The 19,003-nt window shown below is 39.3% G+C and overlaps 1 long non-coding RNA gene across 1 annotated transcript in view; it reads left to right on the top strand.

The window, feature by feature from the left end:
- The window catches only part of LOC122328159, a 39,807-nt gene extending 21,743 nt beyond the window's left edge, over positions 1-18,064 (top strand). Inside the window, exons 4-5 of the long non-coding RNA XR_006247776.1 lie at positions 3,522-4,565; positions 17,783-18,064. This is a non-coding gene — a long non-coding RNA (uncharacterized LOC122328159). The remainder of the gene's footprint in view (positions 1-3,521; positions 4,566-17,782) is intronic.
- The last annotated feature ends 939 nt before the right edge of the window (positions 18,065-19,003 follow it).

A 19,003-nucleotide genomic window follows, 5' to 3' on the forward strand; every position in this document is an offset into this window, starting at 1 on the left:
TTTAACTTGACACTTGCTGTTGTTTTGAAATTACTAATACTTTAATTGAAGTGACAATTTGGTTTCTATACCATTTTTTCAGTATATCATCTTTTGTGCTATAAATTCAGCCGAAAAAAGTCGTACAGGTTTGGAACCTGGTAAGTAATGACTTTGTTTTTGGGTGAACTGTCACTGTAGCTCTCTTTTCTGCATATTAAAGGTACAGTTCTTCCAAAAATGAAATTCTATCATTAACTTCTAAAATCTGACAGCTTTATAACCCATAGACCCCTCTCATAGACAGCAATGCAACTGACACATTCAAGGCCCAGAAAGGTTGTAAGGACATTGTTAAAATACTCCATGTGATATCAGTGGTTCAGACATCATTATATGAAGCTGTGAGAATACTTGTACTTTTTTGGCGTAAAGAAAATACATTGTAGTACTGTTGTGAACATGCGTCGAAGACTGACACAAAAGAGAAGGAATTCTCATAAAATTATGGTTGAAGCCACATGGACTATATTAACAGTCTTTACTACCCTTCTGCTCCTTGATCGTGGTAGTTGTACTGCGGTCTATGCAGGGTCAGAGATCTCTCAGATTTCATGAAAAATATCTTAATTTGTGTTCTGAAGATAAATGAAGGTCTTACTAATTAATTAATTAAAGTAATTAAAGATAGCAATTTTATTTTTGCATACTGCAGTAAACATTGCAACGTTGCCAGTTACATTGCAAGTGAATGCATTAAAGTAAAAAATATAATTCTCACACCAGTACTGGTGCTAAATCACAAAGTGTTTCTCCTTCATGGGCTGCAGTGAGATGCAGGGGGCGTGTCCTCAGCAGGGCCGCGCCCCCGCTGCCCCGCCATCAGTCAGAGACGGAAGAGGAGGTGAGGTTGCCATGGGAACAAATGCTCTGTGTTAACCAGAAGGGAAACAAACAGTAGCGTTTCATAAAGTAATGTTCTTGAAAAGCAGGCTTGGTATTGTGCAGAAGATGCCTCGAAACCCGAGATCTTTTGAGAAGGGTTTGTGTATATACGTGCATTATTTGTGCAGGGGCAAACCTGGTGCCATTTAGCTGTGTGCACTGATGCTTTTTCAATTTCGTTTGAAGTTGTGTTGTAGCATGGAGAGTCTGATCATAGATTTTGCAGAGATCTTCTTAAACCTCTGCAGCATTGCATAGGAACTCACAAGGGTAGATTGATTGGCCTTGCTGTTGTAAAAGTGAGGCAATGCTTTGCTATGTTTTTCTTTAGTAAAAATCGTTTTTGGCAAATTCAGTGCTTGGATTCTTTTCGTTAGTATTATATATGCCCAGTGTACTAATATTAGAGGAATAGTTTGAACAAAAAAATGATTTCTGTCAATATTTACCTAATTTTTAATAATAACAAATGCTAATTCAATGCTCTTTTACATACAGCTAAACACGCAACCTGTTCAGAAAATGATAGTCACATTTTTATCACAAATAAAAATTTATAGTGGCATTATAGCTTAAATTCAATAATTTCAATATAAATTCAAATCATTGTTCATTGATCATCTTTCCCTCCACTGTAGTTTTCAAATCTCATTCATGCTTGGGCATATTCAAATGTGCCACGTTGCAATGTTAGACTAAGTCAGTGACGAATCTCAGCAAATTATAAAATTTCAGGAGTTAAAAAAATAAGAATATAATACATGTGTGTGTGTGTGATGCATCATAATACATATATTCCTCAAAGGATATGTATATGTATATAATACACACAAATACATGAGTATTCCAATGGAAATATTTTATACAATTTTGTGAGTTCTACAAGCCATTTGCTAGAATACATGTGCAAAGAATTTGTTTCCATTTGGTGGAAACAAATGGAATTTTATGAGTGTCAAAAACACATCAATCAACCTCTAAGCCAAATATGCCGTGCTTACAAGCTGCAATGTTTTGCCTGCTGAACAAGTATTGCACAGTTCACCCCCTCAAATAATTTTTTCACCATTTCCCTCCTCCTTCCTGTCTCGCTCCCCACGTGGACACAGAGGAAAGATGGGGGAAGCTGGCGAGATGTACATCTCGCGGTAGTTGGATATCAGTAGTGTACCTGATCTCGACCGTGAGGCAACTGCAGCAGCGCCTCCCTCTTTCGCTCTCTCGTATTCTCTCACGCTCTCCCTTGTAAGCTCTCTGAATAATTTTTTTTTATCCATCCCCACACAGTTTCATTGTTCCCCTGTGCTTTGTAACTATGGCAGGCATGAAATGCACCTAAACGCAGAAAGCGGCTTCCCAGCCCCAACCTTCATACCCGTCCCCTCCGCCTCCTTTCCCCGTCTCCCCTTCAATAATATTTATAGTGCAATCTTTTTCTCACCCCCATCTTCTTTTTAGGGATATTTTTTTCTTTTTCTTATTCACAAGTCCAATGCCATGCCCTGGGCCCCCTCCGATTCCCCCCTTTTTTGCCCCAGCCCTCTCCCTTCGAGCTGACAGATACACTGTTCTCTCTTTCTTCGCCTTTCACCTCCCTCCGCCCGTCCTGCCGGCCCGGCACAATGCCGAAGCTTTCTCCCGCGGCCGGCCGAACGCTGCCCTGAACTAACAATATCAGCGAGGCTGTCTCAATGCCAGGGAGCCCCATTGTGTGCTGCCAGAGGGGTGTTAACACCCATGTCTGGACCCAATGAATAGTATTATTGTGTCTGAGACATGCAGCTCGCCCCCTCGGTTGCACCCTGCCCCCAACTCCAAAGCGGTCCCCCATTTTTCAGCACTTAACCCACTTTAAACCAACGTCATTTTGAGGCAAAACTTTGAGCACTTTGCAACACACAGAAGTGTCGTTTAGAAATAATAGGTGAAGTTTTGGCCGTCGGGTAAATATGAACATTGTGGGATGGTTTACGAGGTTCCCACGGTTAAGAAAAGTTTGTAGATATCGTAGAAATTATGATTTCCTGGCCATGGAGGTATACATTTTTGGAAATTAGGGAAATATCTAAACATTTACGAAACGTATTTATATCTATTAGTGAAGTTATTCATTAATGTTGTTCATTCTTTAAATGCACGGTGAGACCATAATGGAATGTCTTTTTGAACTAATTTGCATGACAACTGTTCATTCCGGAATCATTTAAATAATTCCAAAGAACACCAAAGCGAAACAAAAACACTAACACGTTCTCCTCATCTGTGATCTGTGTTTACAAGTAGCGTAGCTTACTTAGTGGTGCCTGTTTAAAGTCCCAGTTTTGTCCGCTGTACGGGGGAAGCATCAGCATAGGGGCTCTAAGTGCACTTGGCAGACAGTTTCTTTCAGCCTGACATCCTTAACTCAAAAAATCTCCTGCCTCAGCTTTTTTTATTCCAAGGTTAGAAAGTTCACATTACTAACTGAGAGCAGATGCCAAAACATTCACCTTGCACATCTCCCTGATCAAAGCCGCGGATTGACATTTGCAATGGGCAAAATGCTGAAAGTTAAGCTGAACTTGTTTTCTGTCTCTCCCTCGCTGTTGTTTTGGCAGGAGTCGGAAGACGAGCGGAGAGTGGGAGTAGCGATGGTGGTGGAGGAGTGAACCCGGAGCAGGTGAACACAGCTGCGGACCGCCATGGGCTCTCTTCCATTGGTCCCGACTCTCCGTCTTTGGGTCTCTGAGAGACGGCAGGGGCCAGCCAGGGAGCGTCGGAGTGGGCAGGCGAGGCAGCTCGCTTTCCCCGCCGGCTACCGGCTCCTCGGCAGCGAGGAGGGAGAGAAATCAATACTGAGGAGAGATGCTGCCAGGGGTCGCCCAACGCTGCCTCCAGCCATGGAGCCATGGGAGCCCGAGTGTTCGGCTTTCTCTCTCTCGCAGCCCAATCTCAGTCAACTCGCATCAGCTAAAGAGAGGGCCAACAGCCTTGACGCTCTTCATGCAACACCGAGTGTGTGTGTGCTTGCGTGTGGTTCTGCCAGAGGGCCTTTCCAGGCTCGGCATCACTTGATAAAACTTTGCCTGCTGGAGAACAAGTAGAAAAAGAATGTCAAAGGTCTTTCTTTCCCCCATCTTTGATTCCTATTTCGCCATGAGTGCACATTCCCCCTGACTGTTGTAATGAGTGCTTGACGGAGATCTCTTTTACGCTAAATCAAGAGGCCTTCTTTTTTCAGTGGTCCTCCTCCTAAGAATGCACAAAGTGCTCTACATCTGAGAGAGCAGTGTGAATCCTTTTTCCACCTGGTTTTACATGATTTTTTTTTTTTGATGGACGCCCCTATGCGAGAGGCTTGGAAAAGGACTCGGCCTTGATTTGTAGGTGAAGCGTTTCACGCTTAGCCTTCCTGGGCACTTTGTAACCTCTTTCACCCTTGACCGTGGTACTTGATGGGTATTAATAACGGTGCAGACCAATCGAGGACATTGCGAGATGGAGAAGTTCCAAAAAAAGTTGCTCCCGCAAGGCTGCAGATCCATTGGGATGTGGACAACTGAAACACGGCCTGAACTAGATACTAACAATTCAGAAAGTGGAGTGCTGGTGGCAGTGGATAGTTCCTTTATCCTTGGATGCTCAAAGGGAAATCGGATTCGGTAAGGAAATATTTCAGTAATCTGTATGCATGGGTTACATAACATCAGCTTTTGCAGTTGGTGGTAAAAGGTCCTGATTTGTGTTATGTAAAACAAACAAAGTGCCAGACGATTGTATAGATACCCGCCATCCGTCTCGTGTCCACTGGGCAGCGCCTTCGACAAAATGGCCGCCGATGCCTGCCAGCTGTCTCCCTGCCAAGATGGCGGCACCTTAAACGCTGCCCATCTGCCTAATCAAGGGCGACTATGTAGATTCCAGATAATTACATTTGCATATGCTTATTTCCCTCGCTCGTTACTGGCCGGGCCAGTAATTCACGCCGCCTTTGAAACACGCAGGGCATATGCGCCTGTTTCCTTGATCGCTTGTATCCTTTTACAGTCTGTCTGTCTTTATGTTAAGCTGCGGTACGTTCTGTCATTCGAAATGGGAGAAAAATATGGCGCTAGCACACACAAAGCATCTGATGCCTGTGCCATCTGTGACATCTGCGACTGGGTAGTCTAGCTACGTAAATCCCTCACTCGCAGGGCCCGGTTCCAGACAGCCTCCCATAATGACCTCATTAGCATGCACAGCACTCCTCACCGTAGGCCCTGGTGCACTGCTGTGCCGTGGGACCCGACAATCCGCGCCCTTCACACAAACGCTCGCTGGGCAACATTGTGTTCCTCCTTACAATACAAAACTTCACACTTGTTTTATTACAATCATGTCAGCGGAGCTGAAGATCTGAAAGGGGCTTAGGCAGTTAGCCTGTGTGCTCAGGGAGATAATGTCTGTGGGTTTTTTTTTTTTTTTTTGCTATGTCAATGAAGTGGTTGTTTGGTTGAGTTCGATTTTATCCATTATAACTTTTCTTTGAATAGACTGTATTTACAAAAACACACAGAAGTAAAAGCCATTAATAAATTTGCTTGAAGTTGTAGCATCGCGATAGTCAAAACTAGATCTGATTAGAATTCAGAGTAATTTACACTAGATTGTGAAATCTATAACAAACTATTAAAAGTAGCATCTTGAGCCAAGTCGCAGTATTTTGCGATTTTGCCATCTCGTACGAAATATTACTAGTCATTGCCAGATTTTGACTGTATCTTGTCTCTAAGCACTTCATTTCAAAGCAATTAAGGGTGTTAAAATCTGACTCTGATCATATGGAAGTACAAAAAGTGTTTTCTCGAAGATTGTGTTTGTAATATTTGCATTGCGTTATGTTTTTCACGTTACTCACATGAATAGATTCACATGAAAGCTGCTTTTCTTTTTCCATTTTTTAAAAGCTATTTACTAAATGTCCATTAGCAGCTTTATTTAGAGTAGTTTAATTTTTACAATCGTAATGCTCTGTAGTTGTTAAACAAAGCTATGTAGCATTTAACACCAGATACCCAATTTTCTTTCTGAAAAAAAAACATTTTAAAAAATCTGATACAGCCAGGTGAGTCAAAGTAGACATCAATAAGCTCTTCACTGATAGGTTTGTGCAACCATGTGATCATATAAATTTTCCAATTTTTTTTTTTTTACTTGTGCAAATATATATATATATATATATATATATATATATATATATATATATATATATATATATATATATATATATATATATATACAACGACACAGCAATTTGTTAGCTTAGCAACTGTAAACAGTTTAACAGATTAATATTGAATATTCATATTTTTGCTTTTATTACATATTTGACCTCATCCAACCAGATTTTAGAGTGACAAGTTTTCGACTATTAGACTTTTTGACTCTCTTTTTTTAAACTAGCATGTTGGATCATAGTAATGCTGTTAGCGGTCTAGAAGTGCAGTTTCTCATATTGGTCGTGTTGTTTGTGGTTGATAGGTGGGATATGTCATGTGGGTGGGGTGATGTGGTTTAAATTGGGAGGAGAGGGCAGTTAAATTTTGGGGTGGTTGGGGGGGTGGCTTATGCGTCTGTCTGGACAAGTTGATGTCTAAAACGCATATTAGCAGCAGAGTGGTACGTCTGGGTCAGTCAGTCTGTTTTCGCTCCATATTTGCATATTTACAACAGCTGGGGAGCCCATATGTTTTAGCCTGAGCCAGACAAAATTATATATAGCCTGACACGCTACCAAGGCTACCGCACCCCATGGCCCCCCTAAACAAATACACACACACACACACACACACACAAGCTGCAAATCTTGTGCCATTCAGGTTCTCTTCAAAACACAAAAATACCCCCCTCAAACGTGGAAAAAAAGGAAAACCAAAAAGCTTTTATGCTAATCGCAGCGTTAGCCATGCGTGTGAGTACACTAGTGCAATTATGCATAATTCAGCACAAAGCTAGGCAGGGAGGCTGAGTACAGTAAATCCTGTTAGTAGCCTGCAAAGGCGGCAAAAGAAAGAAGGAGATGGAGGGGCGAGTGTTACGCCCATTAGGTGTCAGAATAAAGGCCACGTTTTCACCGGGACCCAGTGATATGTTAACCTCCCACTCCTGCTGTACAGGTGTAGACTTGTGGTGGACGGCACATGATTTAGGTGTCACAAGATGTTAATTTGTTGATTAGCTTTGTCCTGTGTGCGCAGCGGTACTTTCACGTGAAAGGATTAGCATCCCCAAATGTTTTAATTCTGTCTCACTCTCATGTCATTCCAAACCTGTATGGTTTTATGTTATTTTTTTTACCTTTTATGTTTTGAACGACACTAATTGATGACTAAAATGAAACCCTTTAATAAACGTTTTACTAAAATACGTTTTTAAATTACATTATTAGACCTGCAGTTTTTCTTATTTGTTCTCATAACATAAAACCACATTTTATTTAATTTTTTCTACACAATTATTAGTTTCCTTTCTGTCACCAGCCACCATGTTTCAGTTGTAGTTCTCATATCATGAAACCATATAAAATTTTTTACGCTTTGTGTTTCATTCTGTTTTATTCATTTTTAGAGCTTATCAATTAAATGATTAGTGCTACCTTTTTATTATCTGTTGTAATAGCTACCAGGCTTCAGTTGTTCTCACAACATGAAACCACATTCCTACCGGCTGTCTTACCCACTTGTAAACCTTTTATACTTCTACCTTGAAGGCCTGAAAGTCTTAAAGCTTAATAACGGGGCTGAACTATCTCAAACGAGTGCTATCCTGGCTCCAGCGCTCTATCAAAATATAAAAAATGGCAACATAAAAAATCCCTTTCCCTGCCTGTCTGCAATAAGCTTTTCTCCGATTCCTGATTAGCCTTGAAGAAAAACAGTCAGACCGTTTTTACATTTCCACAAGTGCTGTAGCATCATATGAGAGCGTTGTGGCTCCCCTCAGTGCAGAGACGGGCTTATATGTTTAATGTTTTAATGTTAGCCGTGCTTCAGCGCCGACTCAACGTTATGAGGGGGTTTCTATGCTCTGAGTGCCCGCTGCTTTTATTTGCTTGGTTATTGATTGAATGTGGTCCACCCACAGAAGTAATAGTTGCTAAAAGCATTTATTGGCACTGCTCAGTTCTGCCAAGGCGATATGCAGCTTTTTTATTTATTTTATTTGATTTTATTCCACCTGTGATCTGACAAGTGGCTAGCCAGGCTAAAGACTTTTAAGGGAGTCTGGAAACACAATTGCATTGCTATGTATTTATTAGCATAGTAGCTCGTTTCATAATATTTTAGCAGTTTACCCTTAACCACAGAGTGTGCATTGACTGTTTGTATAATAACTTTCAGCATTTAGCGTGTGTTTATGAAAAGCAGATTTTGTAATTGATTTTGTTTGCGAAAATGTATCATACCAGTGATCTAAACAGTTCATTTCTTAATGGTTAGCATCTTAGTTGATAAAGAAAATGAAATTTGCTGATTTTTTTTCAATTTTTAAAGCTAGCAACCTACTAAGTAAACACATTTTCCTGTGCGAATGCATATTAGCGGCTATGTAATGTTTTCAGGGTTTTTTTTAAAGAGACAATTCTCTCTATTCATTTAATAAAGCAGATTAGCATGCTAGGTTACCTGCATACAGTTGCTGTGTTTACAAAAAAAAAAGACCTTAAGTCGTGGCATACTTTAATTTTTTTTCTTAAAGCTAGTAAATTAATAAATAGCAGCCTAATGTTATTCAGATGAACATTATGCAACTCATTTTTAAAAAAAAAAAATATTTGTTTAGAATCACAGAACATGTTTTTAAGACACATCTGTATAATGCAATTAGCTTTGAGTTTCACTCATTAATTAGTTTGAGCACTATTAAGCTCTTTTCAAGATCAAGTACAATACGCCAGCATTATCAAAAGCATAAAACTGCGCTTCACCTTGATCCAAAAAAAAGCTACTGGCCCTTTAAAAACACGTTAGCGTCAACCGCGGCTGATTACAGTCAGAGGGAAAACAGTCGTTTATCCAAGTCACTGATTATGTCATTTTTAAGCCCCCAAAACACAGCGCTGCGTGCGGAGTGTGTGGGGCGCAGAATTATGAAGCGAGGAGTGGAGTGTGTGTGAAGGAGAGAGCGGGAAATGGGAATGGAGTGCTGTTTGTATGATTAAACTGTCGGCTCGGTGGCACAGGCCACGTTGAAGAGCCGGGCCTGAGATTTGACCGTAATGAAAATGCCCCCGAACTGCACCCCCACCCTTTCAAAACGTTGCTTCAGACCAGCTTGGCTCTGTCCGTACGCCGAGAAGAGAAAGGAGACGTGGAACAAGATAGACAGACAGCGAGAAGGAGAGGGAATGAGAAAGTAGCGTTCCGTAGCGAATGGTTTTGTGGCCGCACGAGATGTAGACAGATGTAGACTGGAAGTGTTGAGGTTGGGATGAGGGTTAGAACAAGCAAATTCAAATTAGCGTTGAGTTTTTGCGCTGTGCCTCGTATCCTGCCATTAAAGGGACAGTTTATTATTTACTCGCCCTCGTGTTGTTCCAAAGCTGTACAACTGAAAGAAGATGCTTTGAGAAATGCCTTTCATTGGAAGCCATGGAGGTCCTTATTGTTAAATTAATATCTTGTCTTGTGGTCTGCAGGAGAAAGAAAGTCCTCTAGGTTTGGATTGACATGAGGGTGACAGCATTTCAATTTTTGGGTAAACTATACCTTTAATGTGTTCTTTATATTGCCTGCAATTTCCGTATGGACTGACTGTCCATATTAAACTTTTGCAGATGATGAAATCTGACGCATTTGTTCGAGCTTTACTCTATTCTTGTTAATCATGACATCTTGTTGCAGTGGTATGGTGTTTGTAATCCAATTTAATTATTTGCGCAGGTAGATTACATACACAAGTTGATGCAAGTAGACGCAAAGTAGATGCTTCATAACACAACAAACGTGGAATATTTGACTCAGTTGTGCCGTCCACTCGTCAGTATGCAAGGGCGTATAGACGCGCTCTGTTCAACATGCCTGGTTTGATCAGAAAATGCAGGAGAGTATTATTATGTTTTAATTCATACGAGTGACGCAAAAAACATCTCACTAGTAATTTAGAGCAACAACGCAATGTAAAAAACGTTACACACCCCATTAAACTCACAAGGAACACGAGAGATCAAAAACAAGCCATTTTGCAGTTTTCCGTGCTAAAACACTCGTTCACTGTAAGCGTCTAGGAAAGTGATGGAAAATGAATATATACGTTTAAGAAAGAACACCTTACGAAATAGTTTTTAAATTCCTAAAAAAAAAACTTGGTGCATTTTAATCTGATTTTACACCACGTTTGGATGACGTTCATAAACATCAGATTTAACTCGTTTCTTGTTGTTTAGACTACACAAGCTAAACTGATTTGAGTCAGATGTACCCAAAAATATCTTTGCTGCTCTCTGTCTAAATAAAGCTTAAAGTGGTGCATAAATGACCAATAAAATTACAATAAACGTTCTAATTCTATGAGAATGGAGAAGTCCACACCACAAATATAACGATAATGATACGGAGGAACAATGCCAGTGGACGTATTCTAGATTGATTTCTCCAGCTGAAGAACGATAAAAACCTTGCCAGCCAATCAGAATCCATCCTTCTTTAAAGAGCTTGCATGTTAATAAGGTGATATATATGATAAAAACACTATGAGTGCTGGTTATAAAGAGAACATTATTGTTGGTGTTAATGCTAATTTAGTTATATTTACTCTTTACTGTGAACGGGTCTTAAACGAGGAAGCACACAAAATATTACTCTCCAACACAAAGACTGTCTGAACATCGTCTTGGGCGAGCGTGGGAACGAGTAAAAGTGTCAAATATTCAGTCATTCGCCGGCTAGACGGCCCAGCTGCTCTATTCAGCTGCAGGTGAGGAAGGACCCTAGAGGTCAAGGTCAGGGTGAGGGGGGGGTGTTGTATGGTCAGACGTCTCGCTACACCCCGAATCATATTTGACTGGCAAATAAGGGGGTGCGTTACGCTGCGGATTCTTTTCTACGCAAACCTGGCAACCGTATTTTTTTTCCAACACCAGTCAATTGACGATATCACGAACTCGTTTTAACGAGGCGTACGGTTTATTTATAGCATCGGTCGCGAGGAAGCGACATCGGTTTCGCCGCATTTGTTCCCGCTGTCCGTCTCCCGCTGTGTAAACAATGATACCCCTTTAAGAGGAGGGCTTTTCTTCCTCTCAACATGTTTCTCCAAAGAAACCAAGTTTTTGAATAGCGAAGACGAAGACACCATCCCACCCTCTGGAAGATTCCATTATTCATCTCCACCTATGCTTCATTAGCTCAGCTGAAAAAGTCTTCCCCGCACCAAACCCCCGCCCCGCCCCGGTTCCAGCGTCTCAATGGACCGGTCCCCATCTTTCCCAGAGAGCCCCCTCTTCCTTGTCCTTCCCTGTTCCCCCTAATCGTCTCAGCTCGCGCTGAAATCAAGCTTAGAAACGCCGCTGTTGTGAGCCTCTCTCCTTCCTTCCCCCCTTTCCGGCTCATTCTCCCACCTAGCTCACACACACACACACACACACACACACCCACCCACTGCTTAAATCCCTATCAGCATGTCAACAAAATGTCCGCCCAGCTGGGGTTGACACTCGCTCGCCTTTGGGGCTTCACCTCCTCCTCGCTGACCCCCCTCGAACCCTCGTGTTCATTTGTTCTAGAGCTGCTCAAGTGTATGAGAGTAGTTTGTGTTTTAAAGAGTGGTCGGTACTCGCAGAATCCAGCACCTGTGTGTTGTGCCAGTCATCAATATGAGGTTTAACTAAAACATGTCTGATATAATGCTGATAAATATGAATATTCTCAACTGAGATGAGATAAGGGAACTCTGGTTTATATATACATATATATATATATATATATATATATATATATATAATGTGTTTAAAGGGTTATCAAATGTGTGTACTATGTACTAAAAAGGCTTACATTGCCATTATTAATATTATTTTTTTTGGTCTCAATATAAGGCAAGTATAAGCATGAATACCTTTTGTTATAACATTATTATTATTATTAATAGTATAAATAGTATTGTTATTATTTTTACTATTATTATTGTTGTTAACAACCACAAAAACAACCACAATATTTGTTTGTTTGGACATTAGACACATTCAAATTAAGAAATATATAAGACACATATTAACAAATAATTTTCTTTATACTTATTATTAGTATGTTTTATATTTCTTTAACCTTTAGAAAGGTACACATTAACAAATATATTAGACACAAATTAAGTATGTTTATCATCTTAGTTATTATCATTATTATTGTGATTATTATCATACAATATTCAAAAAATCTTTATGTGCTATTTTTGTTTAAAATATATTATGCATACAAATGAACAAATATTCACTATTTATACGTTTTTATTATTAACAACAACTGAACAAGAACATTTTAGGTTTGTTTAAATATTATACATATGTACAGAATAAGCAGAATACTGAAATATCTTTTTACGTAATTATGTATGTTTATGTGCATTTGCAGTTACCATAGAGACATATTTCTGTTCCACGAAATCACGTCTTTTGTGTTGACTCCGTCATATTAAGAGGTAGTTTTGTCTTGCATCATTATCATCAGTAATATTACATTTTTCATTTACCTGACGACAAAAATATGTTTCCAGTGCATGTACATGTTGCGCTATTTGTGTGCTTGCATTACCTTCGACTTTGCCGTTTTATATTATTCTAATGCATTTGCCACATCCTGTCCTGCTTAGCAGCACTTTTCCCATCTGGATTGTTCTGTTATGATTACATAATTATGGGATTGCGGGTAAGATCGTGACACTGTGGTGAATACGTGGCTGATTCAGCCTTGATGCTGTCTGATCTGTCTGTATATTATGATTTTTTGGACACTGTCTTGCTCGCTGAAGTCTCAGCGGTGCTTAGTATCTGCCAGCGTAGCATAATTTGCATGTAAATGTATTCAGATGAAGGCAAGCAGGGAGACCACCAGCTTTGCTGGATCTTGTGCACCAGAATACAGGTGTCTGTAAAAATGAGTCGCATCTCGGGAGTAGATGCTGCTGTATTGCCAAACGGGTCACATAAACCCCCGATAAATCGCAACTGAAAGTAATTATATTCATCTAATGCGCCGTGATCTGCATTGAATAATGAGTTTTTATGTTTGGCTCGCGGTATGTCAAACCCCCGTTGTTTTGCATTTCAGACAGGCACGTTGCAGGCAGCCATAAGGAAGTATCCAGGGGTCCTCAGGCTGTCAGCGAAGGCAGACAGGCGAGGGAGGGAGCGTGATGGCTCTGTCCGAAATCTAAAGGAAATGACTAAACAGGCAGCGTTTTGTTTATAAAAGTACCTCTGAAGGAAACTGCACCATAAAATCACCTCTGATGATATTAGACAAATTCAAATTAATTTAGATATAACAGAGCACCTTTTTTGTGAAAACAACGCTTGTGTAGAAAATGAATAATACAATTTTTTCTTTTTTTTAACCTTAAAATCTGGGCATTCAGACACATTTGAACTGGTTACAGAGCACATTTTTAGTTTGTAAACAGGTTTAACATTTGCACCGGAAAATGAAAATATAGGCAGTAACTCAATTGAAATCTAGAAAGAGTTAACGCTGACACATTTAATTCTGGTTTCACACCACATTTAAACTACTTTTTTGTTTTTTTTTCAACAAACACAGTAAACATTACTCTCCCCAACAAAGGCTTTGACCAGTATTGCATTCACTATACTGCGGCATCCGTTTCTATGATATTTCTCTTTGTTCAGTCATAAATTAAATCAACATCTCAAGTTAATTTAGACAGCGTGCGCAAAAAATGCTGTAAATGTGGTGTGAAACCAGATTGAAATATGCCAGTGTGAATGCTCACATTTCATGTAAGTTTATTAATAACTGTCTATAAGATCGTGACTAAACACGGACAGATATTGCAGATAATGGCTGCCACAGTGCACCAGGCACAGTAAACATTTCTCTCCCCCACAAAGGCTGTCTAAATATCATCTCGGAAAGCGCTTGAGCGTGGGAACGAGTAAAAGTGTCAAATATTCAGTCATTCGCCGGCTAGACGGCCCAGCTGCTCTATTTAGCTGCAGGTGAGGAAGGACCCTAGAGGTCAAGGTCAGGGGGGGGGGTGTTGCGGCCAGACGCCTCGCTACACCCCGAATCATATTTGACTGGCAAGTAGGGAAACACATAAGATGTACATGTGCATTTTACTGCAGACCTGGCAACCCTAGGGAAGTCTTTGCCGTCTGGATCTAAACATCTTCTCTTTTTCTTCCTCTGCATCCCTGCTGTCATTGTTTCTCGTTTATCGGATGAGAAGAAATTGACTCTGCTTTGTATATAAAGCTTTGCTGAGTACATAGAGAAGAGGTTTTTTTTTTTTTTTATAAAGGCAGTGTTAAACAGAGGAACAAAGCCCAGTATGAGCCCCCCTTTATCAAGAGTGGTGTCATTGGGGACTGGATGATTTTCTCCACTGGTCCTGCTTGGTGTCTGTCTCTCATTCATCTGCTGGTCATGGTCATTTATAGCCTGCAGAAAACCTGATTGATGCAAACAGTGATCCAGTGGCATGTATTTTAATGTCTTTCTCAAAAAGAAAAAAATACCAGCATGTGTCAGTAAAATATAATATTATTAAATATACTAAGTGTGTGTTTGTGTGTGTGTGTATATATATATATATATATATATATATATATATATATATATATATATATATATATATATATATATACTGTATGTGTGTGTGTGTGTGTGTGTGTGTGTGTGTGTGTGTGTGTGTAGTGTTATACAATACTTAACATATTAAAATGTTTACATAATGTAACTCTTAACACTGTTTTATTACATAATTACATAATTGTGAAGATTATATATATATATATATATATATATATATATATATATATATGTGTATGTGTGTGTGTGTATATATAGTGTATATCATTAAAATATTACTTTATATGTTTACATTTGTTATAATAATTGTAATGAATTATTTTTAATAAAACAATAAAATGTTAAAAATGCAGTTAACAGTTAATTTTAATATTTTTAATTTAATTTAATATTTAAACAAAAGACTAATATTTCGATTTTTTCTGATATTAAGAGGTTTTTGATGTTGACATTTTTGAAACTTATTTTTATTAATATACATTTATATTCCAGATAAGTCTTGTTATGGCATGCTAAAACAGAAAATATACATTATTTATAGACACTATTTAACAATATTTTATTACAGATTTTATGGTTATTTTAATTGTTTGTCTCTAAATATTAAAAACCTGTTTAGTAACGTTCGAATAACAACGATAATAAAATTGTGATTTTATCTGAATGACAGATATGTAAACATATACATTTAGTACATTAGTATGTATTATTATGTATTATATATACATCAGTTTTGATTGTGACATGCCACACCAGGACACCGGTAATAAATAATAACAAACAAGCATTCAAATGTCAAAAGTCTAGTGGCTGGTGCATGCGCTCTGACACAATAATCTGTGGCGCTCATGTGGATGACGCAAGTTCAAGTCTGGCTAACAACATTTCTTTCCACCGCAACCTTTCCTCTCTCTTGACAGCGTGTATCATTAGGCAAAAAATCCCAAACTAAATGAAAACAAATGCAGGTCATTTCAGGCTCCTCCTCTTCGCTGCAGAGTGATGCAACTATAACCAGTTCTGGAGCTAGGTTAACCTTTCTCTTTCAACGCACTGGACGTTTGCCAGTCTGAGCATATGCTTCCCTCGTTCCGTACAGGGCCTCCTTCTGCGCCGGCTTCGTCTCAAACGCCGCTCCTCATACGAGCCCGATTCATGACTGAGTGATGCAGAATTAGTATGCAGCCAACAGCTTGCCTCAAATAATAGGACCCAGGAGCTGCAGCAGAAGTCCAGGGGGGTTAACCAGCGCTCTTCCCCTCACCCCTCACGGTCCTGGACTCAAATCTTAATGGGACATCAGACAGGACTGTCTGAATCGAGGATCAGACGCCCCCCCCCCTCCTCAAAACCCCTGCCTGGGTCGTAGGCACGCTCCCTGTGCATGGAGGGGCGTCCCAGACGGGCGATTCCTGCCCCCCACCCAAACGCTGGGTACATCGGACCGTCTCCTGGCGGCTTTGGTTCCTTACGCATGCTAGCTTAGCGTCAGGCTAGCAGTTTGTTTACAGTCTGAGATTTCAAATCAATCACATTCATGCCTCCCGTCCAATGAAACCCGTCCCGTTTCAGACGCTAGCTGGATAATGAACCTTGTATCTCGGGAGTATAACCTGAAAAAGCCTTGGATATTTCTCTTTTTATTTCAATACCATAATGTTGTAAAATCGCTGTTTTTGTTTTACTTGTTTTTTTCCGTCTTTGTATGGCAATTATATAGCCCAGATAAATATCAATTTATTCTTTATTTGTATTTGCATTGCTATACATAAATATTGTGTGTGTGTGTGTGTGTGTGTGTGTGTGTGTGTAGTGGTGTGTATTTCTATATATTTCTTGCATTACTAAACAAAAATATTTGTATATATCATATATAAAGCTATATAAAATGTAAATAAAATAAATGTGTATAGATTTTGAAATATTTATATTTATTAATAAATACATAAAGTAGTGTATGTAAGGTAGTATATGTATGTACTACACTGGCATTATTTTTAATATTATTATTATTTATTTTCTGGTTTCAAATATTTCTTTAAATATTTAATCAGAAGTAGTTCATGCATACTGAACATATTGCATTTATGAAATAAAAAAAATAATAATATATATATATATATATATATATATATATATATATATATATATATATATATAGTGCTGTCACAATTACTACTGTAATTAATCAAATCCAAAATAAAAGCTTCTGTTTACATAATATATGTATTTGTACTGTGTATATTTATTATGTATATATAAATACACAGATACAGCAAATATTTAAAAAATATTCACGTAAATTTTCTGAACATATAAAATATTTTTAAATCTATAAATATATATTTTATAAATATATACATGCATGTGTTTGTATTTATATATACATAATGACATAATGTATATACAGTACTGTGTACATATGTAAACAAAAGCTGCGACCAATTGTTTAACTGCACTCTGTGTGTGTGTGCGTGTGTGTATACATACAGTGCTGTTAATGCCAATCAATCGCATCCATAATATATTCAAATAAAATCAAATGACGACAGCTGCGGTTGATTTCCATACCGCCATGACTTTGTACCATGACCAAGCAGACTAGACGTTGCGCACTGATGATTAAGCAGGGTCAGTCGTTGAGCTGTCTGCACCTCAATCCCCAGAGGTGATATTAAGCACCCTAGACTGGAACCAAGCCGCCCCCCGGCCCCCACAGCCCTGGGGTCAGTCCCGGTGCCCAGACAGTCCTTCCCCTGACCCCTGTCTGGCTCTAGGCTCGGGGTCAAACATCACGGCTGATAAAGTCTGTTTCCCCACCCCTTTAACCTGCGTGCTGGTGAACACACTCGTGGCGGGCGGAGAGCAACACACACACACGTGACGCCCAGCATCCTGGCATCTGAGAGCTGTCAATCAATTCCCAGGCCCCTCCCTCTCATCCCAGCCTGCGCTGTGCATTTTCAAAAAGATGGCGATACGCTATAAAAGAACTGTAACGGGAAGTGCATTGCGTTTCTTAAATTTAATGAGTGAAACTGGTACTAATCCTGTCGCTCTTTTCTCCTCCTCAGGTTTGGGACTAAATCTTGACACCAGGACCACGGACCATCGAGACGTTTTTCCTGTTTTTCTTTAATCACTAACGGACATAGCTGGTTTTCGTTAAAACCGTTGTTTTTGTTGAATCGCTTTTTTGCCATCCAGTAAGTATTTTTGGACGATAAAGGTAAGTTTATTTTTTTAAAGAAGAGTTTTGAAATGTTTGAAGACAAGGGACAGTTAATAATAAATGAGACTGACTTACTGCTAATTTAAATGTTTGATTGAACTTAGGGATGGATGGATATTTATATATATATATATATATATATATATATATATATATATATATATATATATATATGTATATATATATATATAGATAGATATTCATACAGATAGATATTCATAGATATTTACATACATTGATAGTTACAGTTACTTTTAATTTGCCATGCTTTAATTTATTTCCTGCCGAACTGCCTTGTTTTTAAGATATAAGTGTTTAAATAAATCCTGAAAAAAAGCGCTCTTGTTATCTGTGTGATTATTTCGTCTTTTTTCATTCACGAATAACCCCGTTGCTGAACGACCGATGCGACGCCCCAAAATGATTTCACGGTGAATGTCAAGCATTGTACACCTTGTCAAAACTTGTTTTGCCGTTTTTAAGGTTATTTCAAACAATTTCGATTTTTAAAATTGCGTCACTGCTTGGGAAAAAAAAAGAAATCCAGCAGCTCGCGTAACATCGATAGAAAGCAAAGCACTTCGTGTAATATTTACTTTGACCTGACCCCAAGTCGACAGTCAGCATTTCACGGGGGGGCCAAATGCCACCTTAAAAAAAAAATAGTATTTTTTTTTTCTGTGGATTCATTTAGTATCTTTTGTATCTTTGTCAGCTTTTCTCAAACTGAGTCAGAAACAGTGAGCTCTCGCTCAGCCAGAAAGTGTTCATTACCTGAGGAATCCACTTCACACACACACACACACATCAGTCCTGCTTCCTATTGTTTTCCTTTAACTGTCAGCTCAAGCGCTGGTCCAGTGCACTCCAATGCACCTGCCGAAATCTGTCCCTCGGTCACCCAGCCGCGCTGACCCGGGATCAGGGCAGGGCCACCCCGGCCGTGACTCAGCCGCAGAGAGGCCAGACTCTGGCCTGAAAGAAAGCGAGAAGGAGAGATTATCCTATTCTGGGCCGGTCCGGCGGAGGGTACGGTGGTATTGACCAGGAGGGGCCACCCATG

This window comes from Puntigrus tetrazona, chromosome 22, assembly GCF_018831695.1.
Source record: "Puntigrus tetrazona isolate hp1 chromosome 22, ASM1883169v1, whole genome shotgun sequence".
In the NCBI taxonomy this organism is placed as follows: domain Eukaryota; kingdom Metazoa; phylum Chordata; class Actinopteri; order Cypriniformes; family Cyprinidae; genus Puntigrus; species Puntigrus tetrazona.